We start from the raw sequence: 17,955 nt of genomic DNA, 5'->3' as shown, positions 1-17,955 counted from the left end.
CTGGCCAAGCGGACCGCCGACCTGTCCGACAGCCAGAGTACGCCTCTGTCTTTTCTTTCTTGCGGGGGCGCATCAGCGCACCCGCTGGGTGTAGCCCTCGAGATTCGGGCCGACTGCTGAGTAGTCAGGCTGGAGCATCCTGCAACCACTTTTCCCCTTTGTTGATTTCTTGACTATCTTCTCTTTCTTGTCTTCCGCTGGAGCGGCCGCCGACCTGCAGCAGCACCTGGGCGAAGCCCAAATCGCGACATGTGCCAAGGAGGAGGAGTGCAGCGAGGTGGCGCGGGAGCGCGACCGCCTGGTCATCAAGCTGGCGGACCAGGCGGGACCGCACAAGGCGGAGATCCAGAAGCTCAAGGAGGCGGAGGATGTCCTCCAGGCCGAGTTTGAGACCGAGTGCTAAAAGTGGGTCAACAAGGAGGTGATCCTCACCGCTGGCTACGATGAGATTGAGGACATGATCGATGGTAAACTTCCTTTTCTTTTGGAATAGCCGCCGATTGCACCCAGAGTCGGCTTCCGACATCTGATCTTTGTTCTTCTTTGCGCAGACTTCGTTCTTGGACATGCTGTCGCTGTTAGCCAGGCCATCAAGGCGCGTCACGACCAGTGCAGGAGTGAAGGAGCAGAGATCCCGCTCAACGCGCCTTGAAACATGAACGAGCAGCTCCTGGCTGTCAAGGCGCACCTGCAGCCGGTCCACCGCATGCTCCACCATCTTTAGCACGCCGGGTCCCAGCTAGTTTCCGCCCTCTGGCCGGGCATCCAAGCTCCACGTACCCCTAGTCGGACCGCCGACTGGTTGGAGGTGGCAATTGGCCGCTTCGACGCTTGGAAGGGCTCCTCTGCTCGGGCAGGCGCCGGGAGAGCCTTGGAGTTCGTCAAGGCGTGGTATCCTGGGATGAACCTAGCCTAGTTGGCCACGTTCTGGCAGGAGGCCAACGAAGAGTTGGTGGCGGTGGGGCCTGCACTCACTCGACGCGCGGTGGCGATCATCGAGTACATCGAGACCGGTGTCTTCCTCCCCGAGCTAGACGAGGAGGGCGCCGAGGTGCCGCCGAACTGTTTCGGGCTGAAACCGAACGACGACAAGGACTCGGTGGAGGAAATTGCCTTCGGCGATGAGGGCGAGGACGAGGAAGGCGAGGATGGTGAAGACGATGCACCGGAGGACGGAGCAGACAGCCAGCCTCAGCTCGATCGAGCATCGAGCAACGAGCCACGTGCGAGTTCGCCAGCTGCTGCCGACGGTGACCAAGCCGAGACTCGCCAGACGACCACCCTGCCAGCCGGCGCCGCCGACTCCACCAACCTGCCGGACCCGCCTACTGCTCCTCTGGCCTAGGCGGTCAGTTTTATTTGATCTTTTTCTGCTCTCGTAGTCTTTCGAACAAACTTGTTAAATTCGCGCAGTTCCACCCGCTGGTGGTGTATTCAAACTTTGTTGAATGCTGGCCGAGGGCCTTTTTCTATGTAAATTAATTATCGCGCGAGTTGTGATTTGACGAGTTCCATCTTGTCTAGCTTTTCTGTTCTTTTGGCTTTTTCCTTTGCCGCCCTCCCTTGGTTGCTGCCTTGCCTGTCAGGCAGTCGCTCTGCGGTCTGTGGCTGGGTCAAGTACTTAGCCATTTGGGAGGACAAGTACTTTGGCCGCTTAGAACATAGCAAGTTAAGTAAGAAGTCGGCTGGCCGACTACTCAGCAGCCGGTCGGTGAGGCAAGGAGCCGGCTTGGCCTATGTGAGTGCTTTTGGTCCTTAGCCATTTTTCATGTGGGCACCATTTCCTGCCTTTAACTCTTGCCAGCCAAACAGTCGCTCTACGAGCTGTGACCTATGGTAAGAGAGGGCTTAGGTGCCGGCACATTACTTGTACGACTGCAGGTAGCACCGACATAGTACAAGGCGGCAAGTCCCCGGGCCGACTAGTCGAACCCAGTGCCAGGCAGAATAATGAAATAACACATTCATAGGCATAAAACTTATCATATAGATAAAAGGGTAGCCCCCGAGTGCTCCTCGAGGGCCCCGATGTCTTAGCTCTTTAATACAAAAGGTAGCATGGTACATACTGCATCAACTGTAAAATCTTCGAAGGAGATTTGCATTCCATGGGCGCTCCGATTCCTTGCCATAGTCGCCTCTCTTGCGTGCTTTGGGCTTCTGTGCTTTGATGAGGTAGTAGGAGTCATTGCCCAAAGCTTTGCTAATGATGAAGGGGCCTTCCCAAGGAGCCGAGAGCTTGTGATGGCCAGTTGTTCGTTGGATTAGGCAGAGCACAAGATCTCCCTCTTGGAAGAATCTTGGCTCCCTTCCGACTATGGTAGCGGTGCAGACTCAGCTGGTAGATGGCGGACCGGCCGATTGCCAACAGCCGGCCTTCTCCAGGTAGATCAACGCTGTCTTCTCGTGCTTCCTTTGCCTCCGCCTACAGTTACATGGTGATGCAAGGTGAGTCGAACTCAATGTCAGTTGGGATGACAGCCTCGGCCCCGTACATGAGGAAGAAGGGGGTGAAGCCAGTTGACTTGTTCAGAGTGGTGCGGAGGCTCCAGAGGATAGCCGGCGGCTCGTCGATCCAGCAGCCGACCGAGCGCTCCAGCGGCTCGACTAGTCGGGGCTTGATGCCGGAGAGGATGAGTCCATTTGCTCGCTCGACTTGGCCATTGGACTGTGGATGGGCAATGGACGCTAAGTCTAGTCGGATGCCCTATGTCACGCAGAAATGAGCCAAGGCGTCTTTGGCAAAGTTTGTGCCATTGTCGGTGATGATGATGTGTGGTACACCATATCGGACGGTGATATCTGTGATGAAAGTCACAATAGTCGGACCATTCAGCTTCTTGATTGGCTTTGCTTAGATCCACTTGGTGAATTTGTCCACGGCGAACAACAGATGGGTCATGTCACCACGTGCTGTCTTGAATGGTCCCACCATGTCCAGCCCCCACACGGCAAAGGGCAAAATGAGGGGGATGGTCTTGAGCGCAGAAGCTGGTAGATGTTGCTTGGAGCTGAATTTCTGGCACCCCTTGCAATGCTTGACCAAATCCTTGGCGTCCTCCAAAGCAGTCGGCCAAAAGAAACCATGGCGGAAAGCTTTGGTGATAAGGGATCTGGATGCCGCATGGTTATCACACTCGCCTTGGTGGATATCTTTGAGGATTGGTTCGCCCTTCTCTGGTTCTACGCAGTGCTGGAAGACCCCAGTCATACTGTGTATGACAAGCTCTCTGTTTACTCTAGTGTTGGCTCCTGCTCGGTGTTGCACCTGCTGGGCTGAGATCTCATCAGCTGGCGGCTCTCTGTTCACCGGGAAATTGAGGATGGGCTGCGCCCAAGATGGTGCTTGGACTTCGTCCACTGTCATCACAACCACTGGTACTAGGGAGATTGGGTTGGGAGGCGGCAGGGTGGAGTCGGCCACCACTTGCTGTGTTGTTGGAGTCCCCGGGCCGACTCCTCTAGCCCCCGGGCCCGGTTGTGAAGTCCCCAGGCCGGGTGCGACTGCCATAGTCTCCAAGCCGCTTGGTGAAGTCCCCGGGTTGGCTGCTACATCCCCGGACTGGGTTGTGAAGTCCCCGGGCTAGGTACGACTGCTGCAGTCCCTGCCGCCTACCGAAGTCCCCGGATCGGCTGCTACAGCCCCCGAGTTAGATTTGACTGCTTCGAGAGCAATCGACACGAAGATGGACTCCGATTCTAGAGAAGGCTTGAAGACGGCTTGCGAAGGCACTAAAGGGAAACGCCGTCTGGTATTGCTTGGCAGGTGGAGCCGATCCATGCCAGGGCATCAACTTGCTCGTTGTTGCTCCATGGCACGTGAAGGAAATCACACCCGTCAAAGTATCTGCTGATCTGCTGGACAAGGAAGCGGTAACTTGTCATGTTTGAATCATTAGCGTCCCAGTCGCCAAACGACTGTTGGACCACCAAGTCCGAGTCGCTATAGCACAAGATCCAGCAGATGCCGATTTCTTTGGCTAGCCGGAGTCCGTGTACTAGCGCCTCATACTCAGCGACGTTGATGGAGGCGGAGAAGTGAATTTGCAACGTGTATCTGAGCATGTCGCCATTGGGAGTGGTGAGGACAACGCCAGCTCCCAAGCCGGTGCGCATCTTCGAGCCATCAAAGTGCATCTGCCAATGAGTGGAGTCCGGAGCTGGCGACAGATACTGGGTCTCGGCCCAGTCGACGAGGAAGTCGGCCAGTGCTTGGGACTTGATGGCAGAGCGTGGCTGGTAGAAGATGGTGTAAGGGGCCAACTCGATGGCCCATTTGGCCACCCGGCCCAATGCATCTCTGTTCCCTATGATTTCAGCAAGTGGGGTAGTGCAGACAAACGTGATTGGGTTCTCTTGAAAGTATGGCTTCAGCTTCTCGGCGGGAAAGTGCACGCCGTAACACATCTTCTAGTAGTGGGGGTAGTTCTGCTTTGAGGTCGACAGCACCTCTCTTAAATAGTACACATGCCTCTGGACCGGCTATGCTCTTCCATCCTCTAGGCGTTCCACCACAATGACAGTGCTGACCACCCGGCTGGTGGCAGCGATGTAGAGGTACATGGGCTCCTTAGCAGCCGGGGCCGCCAGGACATGTGGGCTAGTCAGCATCTTCTTCAGCTGGAGAAAGACCTCGTCCACCTTGTCGTTCCACTCCAAGTGAGTGGTTTTCTTCATGAGTCGGTACAGGGGAAGAGTTTTCTCACCCAACCGAATGATGAAGCGGCTGATGGATGCCAAGTAGCCGGTGAAGTTCTGGACGTCTCGCAGTTAGGTGGGTCTCTCCATCCTCTCAATGGCCTTGATATTCACAGGATTGCACTCAATGCCGTGCTTTGAGACCAGGAAACCAAGGAGCTGGCCGAATGGTACCCCAAAGACGCACTTCTCTGGGTTGAGCTTGATTTGAAAACAGTGCAGATTATCAAAAGTTTCCTTGAGATTTTCTAAGAGGGTACCATGCTTCTCCGTCTTCACCACAATATTGTCTACATAGACGTGCGCATTTCTGCCGAGTTGCTTGAGGAGGCACTTCTGCATGCAATGCTGGAACGTGGCACCGAATGTCATAGTCAGGTAGCAGAAGGCTACGAATGGTGTGATGAAGGCAGTCTTCAGGGGGTCGGCCGGATTCAACTTGATCTGGTGGTACCCTGAGTAGGCATCCAAAAAACTCAGCAGCTCACATCCGGCTGTGGAGTCTATCACTTGGCAATCCGAGGCAAAGCAAATAGATCTGGGGCAGGCTTTGTTGAGGCTGGTATAGTCAATACACATGCGCCACTTGTTGTTCAGTACAAGGACTGGGTTGGCAAGCCACTCTGAAAAAAAACACTTCCATAATGAAGCCGGTTGCTAGAAGCCGGGCTATCTCTTCACCAAAAATTCTTATCTTCTCTACCTACAGTCGGCAGAGGGTTGTTTGACTGGTTTGGCATCTGATCTGACATGTATCTTGTGCTCGGCAAAATCCGTCGGAACACCCGGCATGTCTTTGGGAGACCATGCGAAGATGTCCCGATTCTCACAGAGGAAATTGACGAGCTCGCTTTCCTATTTGCTGTCAAGGTTAGCCCCTATGACAGCGTGCCTCTCCGGGTGATCACGGTCCAAGGGGATCCTCTTTGTTTCTTTGGCCGGCTGGAAGGAGCCCTGGGTCTCTGACTCTTTGGGATCTGGCGACAGGTCCGGCTGTTTGCTGGCCATGGCCACCACCCTGTCCAGGAGTTTCTTCTCAGAAGCAATCACAAGGGACTCAGCCAGCTGGCTGCTAGCTGCAGCATAGTCGGTCGACTTCTCGTAGTCTCCGGATATTGTGATAATGCCCTTGGTTCCCGGCATCTTCATATTGAGGTAGGCGTAATGTGGCACCGCCATGAATTTGACTAGAGCTGGCCGGCCTAGGAGTGCATGAAAAGGGCTCTCCATATCAACCACCTCAAACCAAATCGCCTTGCGGCGGAAGTGATCTTTGTCTCTGAAAAGGACATCTATCTTGATCTTGCCGATTGGTGAGCAGGAAAGGCCGGTCACAATGCCATGAAAGACAGTCCAACTGGGTTGGAGGTGCTTCTCTTTGATGCACAACTTCTCCATGGTGTCACGGTAAAGGATGTTGATGCTTCTACCGCAATCTATCAGGATCCAGGAGAAACGAGCAGCTCGCCACTCCATTGCGAGGGTGCCATCCAACACCAGAGCATAGGAACCCAGAGATGGCATCACCTTCGGGTGGTCTGCACGGCTCCAGCTGATGGGCTTCTCGGACTAGTGCATGAATTCTGGGGCATTTGAAGAAACGGCGTTCACTTCACGGTGCTGCTGACGTCGGCTGTGCCAGTCACCAGCCACACTGGTGAAGACGACATAAGCTTTGTGTTCCTCGGGGTATTCATCCTGGATAGCACCGACTGCTGGGTGGGCCACCGGCTACTCGGGAGGACACGGCGGCTGGCCAGCAGGCGGAGGAGGCAGCAGTCCTTCGCCCTTGGAGAATCGGGTGAGCCAGTGGCACTTCCGGGTGGTGTGGTTGGATGGCTTCGCGCCACTGTGGAACTTGCAGGGAGCATCAAGGGTTTGCTCATAGGAGAAGGCGCACAGCCAAGCAGGCTTTCCACCCTTCTGACGCTAGGGGCCGGGTTGTCCCTCCGAGTGCTGGTCCTCAACTATCGCCACCTACCGGCTGGTGGAAGCCGGCTGGGGGGCCTTGCGCTAGTTGTCTTTCTGTTGTTGGCACCGACTGCTGTTAACAGCCGGCATCCGGGGAGCCGGAGGGAGAACCTTCCGGGTCACATCGATCTGGAGCTCCGACTTCATGGAGGAGTCGGTCGTGGCGTACTTATCCGCTATGATCAGCATCTCGTCGAGTGTAGCCGGCTCGTTGTATAGGAGTCGGTGTTTGAGTAAGGTACCCTCTCGGCATCTGGCGGTGAAGTACTCAATGGCTTGCACCTCGTGCACCCCTTCGCAGGAGTTGCGCCGTTAGGCCCACCACGTCAAGTAGTCGCGCGTGGACTCGGTGGATCATTGGACGCACAGAGAAAGCTGGCGAGGCTTGGGCGGCCGTTTGTAGGTGATGTTGACGTTGCAGATGAAGACTTTGGTGAAGTCTACCTAGCTGTTGACGTTGCGGGGCTTCAGGCTATTCAGCCATGTCCATGCCGTGCCCTGGAGCATGAGCGGAACGTACTTCACGACAATGCACTTGTTGCCATTTGCTATGTTGACAGCTGTGGAGTAATCCACCAGCCAATCTGTTGGCTTCACGGAGCCATTGTACTTGGGCGGCTTGGGAGCGAGAACCCTTTGGGGAAGGGCTCGTCGCGAATGCGGGGGCCAAAACAAGGCGGGCCGATTGCATCTTCTTCTTCTAGCGCCAGGGATCGCACCAGACGGTCCATCCGGTGACGGGCGTCGTTCTCTCTGACTCCTAGACGGCAGCCTAGCCGGTTGCTGAGAGTCAGGTGCTCAACAGGCGGCGGGGAGGTATGCCTCTCCGGGCGAGGAGCGGGAGGAGGCGGATGATCGTCCCATCGTGCCACTGCTCGTGGGCGGCCGTCTTGGTCGAGCTCAATAGTGATGTGCGTCCGACTGCGGCTAGCAGCCGACTCTCAGTCTCTTTGGTTGTGGATGCTGCCTGTCTGCGTCTGGGAGGTCAGGCCATGCTCTTGGAGGGGGGGGGGGGAGGAGGTTGTCGGCATGCTGGCCGGGTTCTTCCACGCAGCAGCCGACCTCTTGATGCACGGTGGCCGCGTCGATGAGTTGCTGAAATCACCCTATCATGCAGCGATGCTTGTCACCCTCCAGGTGGTCCAACTCATCTGCTGCCGCCTGGACAACACGTATGTTCTCCACGGGCGTGGCGTAGACAGGGCGGTCTACCCCAAACATGCTGGCGACGGCAGCGCCGCGCTGTCGGACCGTGCCTATGCGGCTGAGCCTGCCAGCAGCCGGCGTGCCGCTAATGGCGCGGTCGATCTTGCGCTGGTAGGCCTCGGAGAGGCGTCTTATGGTGGCCAACTTCTTGGCGTTTTCGACGAGCGAGATGCGGCAGGCTTCTAGTGTCTTGGCGTTGGCATCTGCCACGATGGGCGTAGACAGGTCCCGCATTGCCGCCTGCAGCGGGCCCTGGGTGGCTCTGCCGGAGGCTCCATTGTGGCTGATGACAAGCACCTCCGTGATGGTGCTGCTGCCACTATCCACACGAGGGAGCGGGTCGTTGATGACCACCACGTTGGTGGGGAAGGCATCAAGGGATGGCACGTCGGAGTCGACGAGCATCGGGTCGGTGGAGCCAACTGACTCTAGGTTAGAGGTTGGCTCGTTGGTGATGTGGAGCTTGCCAAGGAGGTCGACGAGGTAGCTCTCGGAGCTGGCTGCTCCCGCTTTAGGTGCGGGCTCGTCGGAGAGGCGGATCTCGCCGATGGGATTAGCGAGGTAGCTTGCCGCGCAAGCGACTTCCGCGCCATGTAGCATGTCGGGGCAAATGCCATCGGCCGTGCCAGGCTGGCTCCGCTTGCTAGGGAGTAAAGGGTTCCCGTCCAGAACAGGTGTCCAAACGACGGTGCGCCTAGCCCCACAGTGGGTGCCAAATGTCGGGGGTGTCGTGCGACATATGCCAAAGGATGCCTTATCATGGTGGGGGAGAGTAATACATTGCCGGTGCCTGGAAATAGGATAAGGCGTAGACATGTGCGCCGACGCATCTTACCTAGGTTTGGCGCTCTCCTAGGAGATAACGCCCCTAGTCCTACTCGACGGGGTCTCCGCATGATCACTATATTAATAGAGTGGCTACAAGGTTGCTCCTAGAGGTGTTTGGCTAGAGGAGGAAGAAGGGAAAGGCCAGCTCTACTCCTCTGTGTGTGTGTGTGTTGTCTATGATGCTGAACCATTTGCATGGGTGCCCTGGGGGGTTTATAAAGGCCTACCCCCAGGGGTACAATGGTAATCCGGCTGGGTGTAGGACCCAGCCGTCGGCGTCTCTGGTGGCCAGCTTCTCCGCCGGCTGCTGGGGCCCGCCACCTAGTGGGTCCCGCCGGCTATCTCGTACTTGGCCCATAGGCCGCGCCCGCCGCTTGCGGGTCCTGCCGGCTGCTTAGTACTGTGGCAGTGCCACTGATGATGTTTGCTTTGTCGGGGAGATCATGGCTACAGTTCCGCCGCCTAGCGGGCGTTCATTGTAGCCATTCCCCATCTCTTCTGATTAATGGCGCACAGACTTTGAGGGAGGGGGAGGGCCACCTGCTAGGAGTCGGCCTCACCCGCGCCGACTGGTCAGGGCCCGCCGCCTACTGGCTTCTCATGGACAGGTAGGGCCCACCGCCTGCAGGCCGTACCGACAGCACGTAGTGGGAGCATGGCCTCTTCTGCCCTGGGTGATGTCACGGGTTGCGTGGCAACAGTGTTGTGCCAGGCGAGGGATAGGTATGCAACACTGTGGCCATGTTCTGCCCTGGATTCATGGGTGGCAGACTGCACTGTAGCCACGTCCCGCCTATTCATCGTAATGAGGTGCTAACTTTGAGGGAGCAAGGGGCCGCCTGCCTGGAGCTGGCCTCCCTAGAGTCCGCATGCGAGGAGTCGGCCCACCTTATGGCCACCCTCTGGGCTCCGCCGCCTTCTAGCAGCCGGCCGCTTGGACCAGCCGGCCCAAAGAAGGAGGCTCTTCGCCTTCGAGGCTTGAGGGGCGCAACTGGCCCCGATGTCATGAAATACCAAGGCAGCGGATGAGGCTACCCATGGTCATTTACTCCGACAAGAAGGCACGCATGACTCTAGTCTATCCCCTTGTGATGGCCGACCGCCCATCCTTCACAGTGTTCATGAAAACATCTAGATAATCATCGTGTTTTGGTAGAAATACTTTAACCTTTGCTTTCCCACTAATCATGTAGTTTGAGAGGTAATCTTCAGTAAATTGCTTTGGCAACCACTGCAAAGGAAAAATATTCAGACATTGTCATCTAACACAACTCATTATGGGCAGTAAAAAGGAGGCTGCAAAGTTTGCAATGCGCTGTTGTCTTGGAAAAAGTGTAAACAAATAGATCAATTGCCATGTTTGGACCCATTTTACTAGCAACCTTTATCAGCTTCCTCACTTGATGTTGGTTCATCGATATCTCATTGGCCCATACGCAGAACGGGTCGAAGCACGGATCTTTACCAATGACATATGTACCTAAAAGCACCAAGTTAATATTAGAAGCTAAACAACAATTGCACAATGATGTAGTACAACACTCTTTTATAATATGTCTATATGCATCCATATGTGGTAGTCCATTTGAAATCTCTAAAAAGAAAAATATTTAGGAATGGAGGGAGTATCTTATATCATCCAATACAATCACATATTAGATGAATTAACATATTATATTATGGGCCGGAAGGAGTTTAGTGCATTCTTACAAATTATCGGCTGATTAACTTCTGCTGTATCCAGGGGTTACAGTTAGTTTGAGCTAGTTTGGGCTCAAATAGCCCTCAAGTATATCTAAACATGAGGGCTAGTTTGAGCTAGTTGCATCTATAACCCACCCATAAAAAGCTATCCAACCCAAGAGGTGCTAATTGGAGCTAGTTCTCCTAGTGCATTTATTGTCAATCTAACCCTGCCATCCAAACAACTCTTTGGATGGAGTTAGTTCAGGGTTGGTAATGATCTAGAAACTAACTCTAACCTCTAGCTAAGTTGAGTATCCAAACAAGGCTGTGTTGTTGTTGTTGTTGTTGTTGCTCCTGCTCTTCTACGTATATCTAGACATCATTAGAACATTAATGTAACACTCTTCCTTGTTGCCACGTAGCCTAGGATTGCATATTTAGACATTAAGTACAATGTATGTTGCTACGTAGCCTCAGATATATTACATATGGCCCTAGTTAACCTAACAATAAATGGGTTGCAGATATATTCTGTTAAAAGTCCGATTCACCGATTAGTCCATTATCAGCCTCCGGCCTATATGGTACCAACAACCGATATCCTAAACAGTGAGCAGATATAAACCATGGGATGAAACTAACCTCGATGGAAAACAGTAGTCGTTCCCAAAATTGTCCTGTGTAGGTACATCGAGAAGCATGTTAAGCACAACAGGCTAAACATGAACCAAAATTATACATGGCAGACAAAATAATCTCCAAAAGATAGCTTTAGTGTGCAGGTTTAAGCACGCTAGTAAAGCAAAACAAGTGGAAAGGTGTGCTAACTGCAACAGTCCTAACATTTTAAAACAAGCAAACATAGTTATTAAAACTGGTATTGTGCCGGTCTAAGTACACTGGTTATTGTTAAATAAAAATGGAAAGGCATGTTAACTACAAGATGCAACAACCAAATATGCTAGCTATAACAGGCTTAACAACAATCAAATATATGCATTCCTTTCAGTATGTTTAAAACTGGATTGATGAAATGTACTACACAGTAAATAATTGCACATATAGAGCAATACATTGTGAACAACTGAAATAAACAAGGCATACTGCAAACTACCAGATATAGCAATTAAAACTGGACATATTCTCACTACACTACAAAAGGGACTCGACAAAACAAATCATGGGTTTCCTCACTTGTCACAGATGGGCTCCTTCCCGTGGGAAGAGCACGGACCCTGGATGCGCTCCATGTTTTCGTAGATGGGCTCCTTCCCCTTGGAAGAGAACGGCTGTAGGGTGCCCTCCCTGATGTCGCAGACGGGTGCTTTCCCCTTGGAAGAGAAGATAGGCTCTTTCCCCTTGGAAGAGCCGGAGAGGGTGCCCTCCTCGTGGTCGCCGTCGATGAGGTCTGACTCTGAAGCTGTGGATCCCAAGCCAACATCGCAGAACATGTCCTTCAGAAATGACAAAAGGATCTCGATGGCGATGTAGAATGGCAAATTGTTGACAGCGAACCAGAGGAGATCAGCGGCATGGCCATGGATGAGATTGATGATGGTTGAACCCGAGGGGTTGGGGTGGGCCACTTAACCTATGACATAGCCCGTCTTAGGCCGTCGCCGTCGATGACTTTGATGTCGTAGCCGGTGGCCAAGACATGCCCGCATACTCTAGCCCGCTGCTTGAGTGCCTGCCGCCAGTAATGGTCGACAGCTTCCTCGGTGACGTCGGGCGAAGACACCGCTATACACCTCTTTTGGGCCAGTCGCTCCTCGAGCTCCACGGGAAGCGTAGCCGGGCTTAGGCTGCGACGCTCTAGAGTGGGGATGGGGATGGGGATCTGTGGGAAAGGGGGCGTTTGGCAGGCGTCATCTAAGAAACTCAGGGCGGCCTGGGTATGGAGATCAGTGGGTAAGCTGCACTGGTAAACCGGCAAATGTTGACAATGGAGGCCTTGCGGGGGGTTCGAGCGGGGGAGGGGTGTGTGTGTGTGCACGCCCGAGGAGGTTTTGGTGTGTGTATGAGTGTGTGTGTGTGTGTTGTGTGTGTGTGGAGTGGGCGTGGTGTTTGAGGAAATGACGCCGGTAGTGAAAATTTTACTATGCGGGAGTCAAACACGGGAGTGAAATGCCGGGCTATTGAAAATTTTGATGATAGTGCATCGCACACGGTCCGGAGATAACAACCGTGTGTTATGAAACAGAAAAACCCTCGAGGCGGGCAGATATTTTCTAGGGATGCAGGCGGATTTGGGAACAAGAAACATTGCACATGGTCCGGAGATAACAACCCTGTGTTATGAAACAGAAAAACCCTCGAGGCGGGTAGATATTTTCTAGGGATGCAGACGGGATTGGGAACAAGAGAAATCGCACACGGCCCGGATATACCAACCGTGTGTTATGAAACAGAAAAACCCTCGAGGCAGGAAGATGTTTTTTAGAGGGGGGGCCTCATGGAGATGTAATGTGCGGATGTGTGCGTGACAGCGGTAGCGACGTGGCACACGGTTAGTTTGAGTAAACCGTGTCTGCTGCGTCATCCGACTTGTCTAATGTTCATAAATTTGGCGAAAAATGACGTGGCAGAGGGTTAGAACACGAACACACTTGGATGTGTACCAAATTTATGTATCAAAAGGGTGGTTTGATTTTCAAATACCAAATGCAACTTCGATGTGGCACCTCCCTCGCAAAGCGCATGGTATTGCTTGCCCCCCCCCCCCCCCCTCGTGTCGGCACTGGGAATCCTAAGCTATGAATGCATGCCCCCTCCCCCCCAACCGAGGTTCACCTAGCAATGTGCGAAGTAGCTAGCAGCCCCCCTCCTCCCTCATGCTGGCACGAAGGGAATCCTAAGCTATGAATGCATGCCCCCCAACCGAGGTTCATTCACCTAGCAAAGTGCGAAGTAGCTAGCAGCCCCCCCCCTCGTGTCGGCACGAAGGGAATCCTAAGCTATGAATGCATGCCCCCCAACCGAGGTTCACCCTATCAAAGTGCGAAGTAGCTAGCAGCCCCCTCCCTTGTGTCGGCACGAAGGGAATCCTAAGCTATGAATGGATGCCCCCCCAACCGAGGTTCACCCTAGCAAAGTGCGGAGTAGGTGGCAGCCCCCCTCCCTCGTGTCGGCACGAAGGGAATCCTAAGCTATGAATGCATGCCCCACCAACCGAGGTTCACCCTAGCAAAGTGCGAAGTAGCAAGCAGCCCCCCTCCCTCGTGTCGGCATGAAGGGGATCCTAAGCTATGAGTGCATGCCCCCCCAACCGAGGTTCACCTAGCAAAGTGCGAAGTAGCTAGCAGCCCCCTCCCTCGTGTTGGCATGAAGGGAATCCAAAGCTATGAGTGCATCCCCCCCAACCGAGGTTCACCTAGCAAAGTGTGAAGTAGCTAGCAACCCTCTTCCCTTGTGTGGGCACGAAGGAAATCCTAAGCTATGAATGCATGCCCGCTCCCCCCTACCGCGGTTCACCTAGCAAAGTGCGAAGGACCTAGCAGTCCCCCACCCCCACCCCTCGTGTCGCCACGAAGGGAATCCTAAGCTATGAATGCATGCCCCCAACCGAGGTTTACCTAGCAAAGTGCAAAGTAGCAACCCCCCCCCCCCCCCCCCCCCCCCCCCACCCCTCACCTCGGCGGCAGCGGAGGGTACACTTTCAGTCGGCGGGCCAGAGAGGCATATCTCACAAAGATGGATCATAAAACGGACCCAGAATAATCCACCTTGGTAGTACAACCTCTCTCTTGTTGTTGTTTAAAGTGATGGCCGTCCATGCGACCTCGGAGATGGGCTAGCTCACCAATAATCACGCAAGTAGCTAGTCTCCGAAGACAACCACTACATGCGTGTGGCCCAAACATATGTATGGAGAGGTGTGTTTTTGAGTAACAATGGAACAACTTTGATGTGGCACCATGATTTCGAACTACAAATCCCCACACTGAGTGAGGGTTAGGTTGACAACTCATATGTATGTTACACCAAATTTCAAGCCATCAATGGGGATTCATGCATGCATGCGTGCATCGTATATGCACTCAAACTTGAATCTCGCCATGACCTATACTACGATAACATGAACCAAATGAAGAATCTGCCATGGTAACCTATCTTGTTGTTGGTCAAGGTGATCATGGATGTCCATGCGGGCCCACGAATATATAGGCTTGTCGCCGATAACCACGCGAGGGAGTGTACCGTTCGAATCCAACTACATGCATATGTATGGAGGTGATGCGTGCATGCATGTTTGAATACACAACATTGATGTGACGCGTGCATGAAAAATCGTACACTAGCTCCCTACATAGAGCGAGATCGGTTCATGATGTGTCGTTGTACTAGCCACTTCGACTCGATGGGAGGGATTCATGCGTACACGTGCATGTGTGTGTGCTCAAACTGTATCATGCATGTCATCCTAGAGGAAAAATAATAATTCCCTCCCAAGTCAAATTAACCTCTCCTCTTGTCAAGCAAAAAGTAGTGATGGACCAAGCGGGCCCACAGATGGAAAGCATCGATATCGCTGATAACCGCTTAAGTGGGTGCGAGAGGACAACCACCACCGCTTTGCATGTGGGCCAAACATATATATGTTGAATACCCAAAATGCACAACTTTGATGTGCCATATGCCTCAAAAACCGTAAACCATGCACCCACACAGAGTGAGGTTCATCAAGCGTACTACATATGATGGTCCCCTTCCCCCCTCTTCACCGCATACTATAAGCTCCTGCCGTAATATATGTACAACCCAAAAGAATCCTCATCGATGGTGAAATTAATTAACCTCTCCCGATGTAGGTCAAAGTGATGCATGCATGCATCGACGATGGCCTCGTGGGCCCACAGATGGAAGCATCGCACGTGAATGTCCTAGCTAGGATATGCATGTGGCCCAAAAAGGTATTGTGTGATGTTTGAATAGCCAATTTCACAATTTTGATGAGGCATGTGCCTCGAAAACCAAATAGTCCAGGCACTGAGTGAGGTGTACTTGTTCACGGACGCGTATGTATAGTATATATGCTAGTCCCCTCCCACCTCTTCGATGCGTACTATATACCACCATAACACAAACAAAAAAGATTCCACCTTGCTAGTCAAATTTACCTCACTGCCGGCTGTTCGTCAAAGTGATGGACGACTACCTCGCGGGCCCACATAAAGCGTCACACGCGAGTATCGAGTGTCATGTAGGACAACCATCGACCGCATGTGGCCAAAACATTTATGCATGAAAGGATTGTGTAATGTTTTAAATAACGATTTCACGACTCTGATGTGGCACCGGCGTGCCTAACCAAACAGCCAACCCACATGGTGGCTCACAACTCATAGTGTACTGCGAGCCACCCGCGACCCCCAGACGCACACACCGACACACACGATCCACCGCAACTACGATGCATGTTAAATTAATTATCCCGCAGTGAACATATATGTTACCAAAGGAGGGGCATTTTAATTTCAAAAAAATCATAGAGATCATTAATACGTATTAGTACATTGATTGATTGATTTTCAACGGGTATAATGTGCAAAAATCAAATTTGAGCTACATGCACACGTGACAGTGCACCTAAATGGATTGCAAAAACACATGTGTCTCACTGGGTGCATGTTTACTCCCCGTGCAACAAATTTCAAACATTGAGAATCTTGATTTTTAAATTCTAGTACATCCAAAACTTATTTGAAGTTAATGAAACTTATCATGTTGTCATATGGACACCAATACAAAGTGGCATTGTACTCTTTTTGTCAAATTTGAGACCCGTTTTGATGTAATCTTTATCTAGTTACAGACGGGAGATTATTAATAATTGGAAACCAATATCCCAAACGGAATATTTATTCGAACCGTGAGCGTTAGACCAACAATGGATACGTGCCATGCTTCGGTTAAGCAATAAAGCGGCATCATTAATCATCCAAATAGAAAAACAATATGCGTGCCGCCATGCGACCCATGTGCTCTGCGAGCAAGCATGAGTTGACGGGACGCATGCGAGCAATCCGCCACACAGGAAGACGGGGAGGCATGCGTGCAGGTGTGTGAATTGACTGAGATTTGCTCGCCGTGCAGTGTCATCGGGAGGCATGCGAGTAGTCGTGTGAAACTTTGGTAGGCATGCCAGCAGTCCGGTGCGCAGGCTCACCGGGAGGCAAACCATCGGTTTAACCGCCACCCGCCTCTCTCCCACAACTCCCACTACTCCATATTAATGGCGCACCCGAGCGACCACACCTCCATCCTTGCTACACACACAATCCTCTCTCTCCACTTGCATCCTCGACGCCGCTCTCAGTCCTCAAAACCATCAGTGTATGAGGACGCCGCCGAAGCGCCCCATCGGAGGGAGTGGAGACACCGGGGCTGCTAAAGCACCGGAGCATGGCGTGGAGATGGAGATAGAGGTTTTCGTCACCGCCGACGAGTTATCGCTGCACCCTGAAGTCGTCGACGGCGTAGAGCTTCCATAGTCGGAGGCGGAGATCCACACCGACTCCGACGACCACTCCGGCAACAACTCCGATGACCACTCCAGCGACGACTCCGACGACCACTCCGGTGACGACTCCGACGACGAAGGACAGCTGGTTAGTCATCTATACCCATTTATGTGTCAAATAGATCATAGGGTTTCTCTGGTTACTCCTGCCTCCCCCTTTTTGGGATAGAAATCCTATGGTTATGTTGTCCCAATCCATGAAATCTGGGTAAGTTTCGTTAGAGCCGTGTAGTGTATTGATTGTTTGAACGGTACAGGTGATAAGTGATTAGTTGTTTCATCTGTGCAAATGATTTCTGCTAGTAATCCGACTAGGGTTAGTGTTCGTGCTAATAATTCCTAGCCAGGGTTTGACAATTGATTTTGAATGGCCCACATATGTTTGTGCCATTATTTTCTTCAAGGTTGGTCTGTACATTTTTTTTGAATATGTACTGCAAGGCAACAGCCTCACAGCTCTTTATTGAAAACAACAAAGAACAAAGTCCTATTACAAGTCCATACAAGAAGAGAAAATAGGAAGACAGAAATACTTACAAAGTTACAACCCAAGCAGGGCAAAGAAAAACACTACCTAAGGAAGGTTAGAGATCCAAGTTAGAAGGCTATCCTTGTATTTACATTTTATCCTATGAGAAGGAAGGTTTATGTCATGGATGAAGTTATGCCTCCATGCTCTGAAAGAAGGTGTCTCATTCCTGAAAACCTTGCCATTGCTCAAGATCCAAATGTTCCAAGCTGCTGTGAAGACCACTTCAGTGAAGAAAGAATGCCCAAAATCCTTCCTAGCCTTTACTGCCATGTTGTAAGTTGTCATCCCAGGCTGTGGGTCCCAGATAATCTGCAAGTAATTCCAGACTCTAATGCTAAAATTACAAGAGAAGAACAAATGTGCACGATCTTCATGGATCAGATATGGACATAGGACACAAGTATGATCTTCCACATGCCAATGCCTTCTGAGTAGCATGTCTCTGGTGTTTAAACGATCTCTTAGCAGTAACCAACCAAACATTTTGATTTTCAATGTACATGAAGATTTC

Source organism: Triticum urartu, chromosome 2, assembly GCF_003073215.2.
Source record: "Triticum urartu cultivar G1812 chromosome 2, Tu2.1, whole genome shotgun sequence".
Classification (NCBI taxonomy): Eukaryota; Viridiplantae; Streptophyta; class Magnoliopsida; order Poales; family Poaceae; genus Triticum; species Triticum urartu.
The sequence above is the reverse complement of the archived record's forward strand: the minus strand, read 5'-3'. Positions refer to the sequence as shown.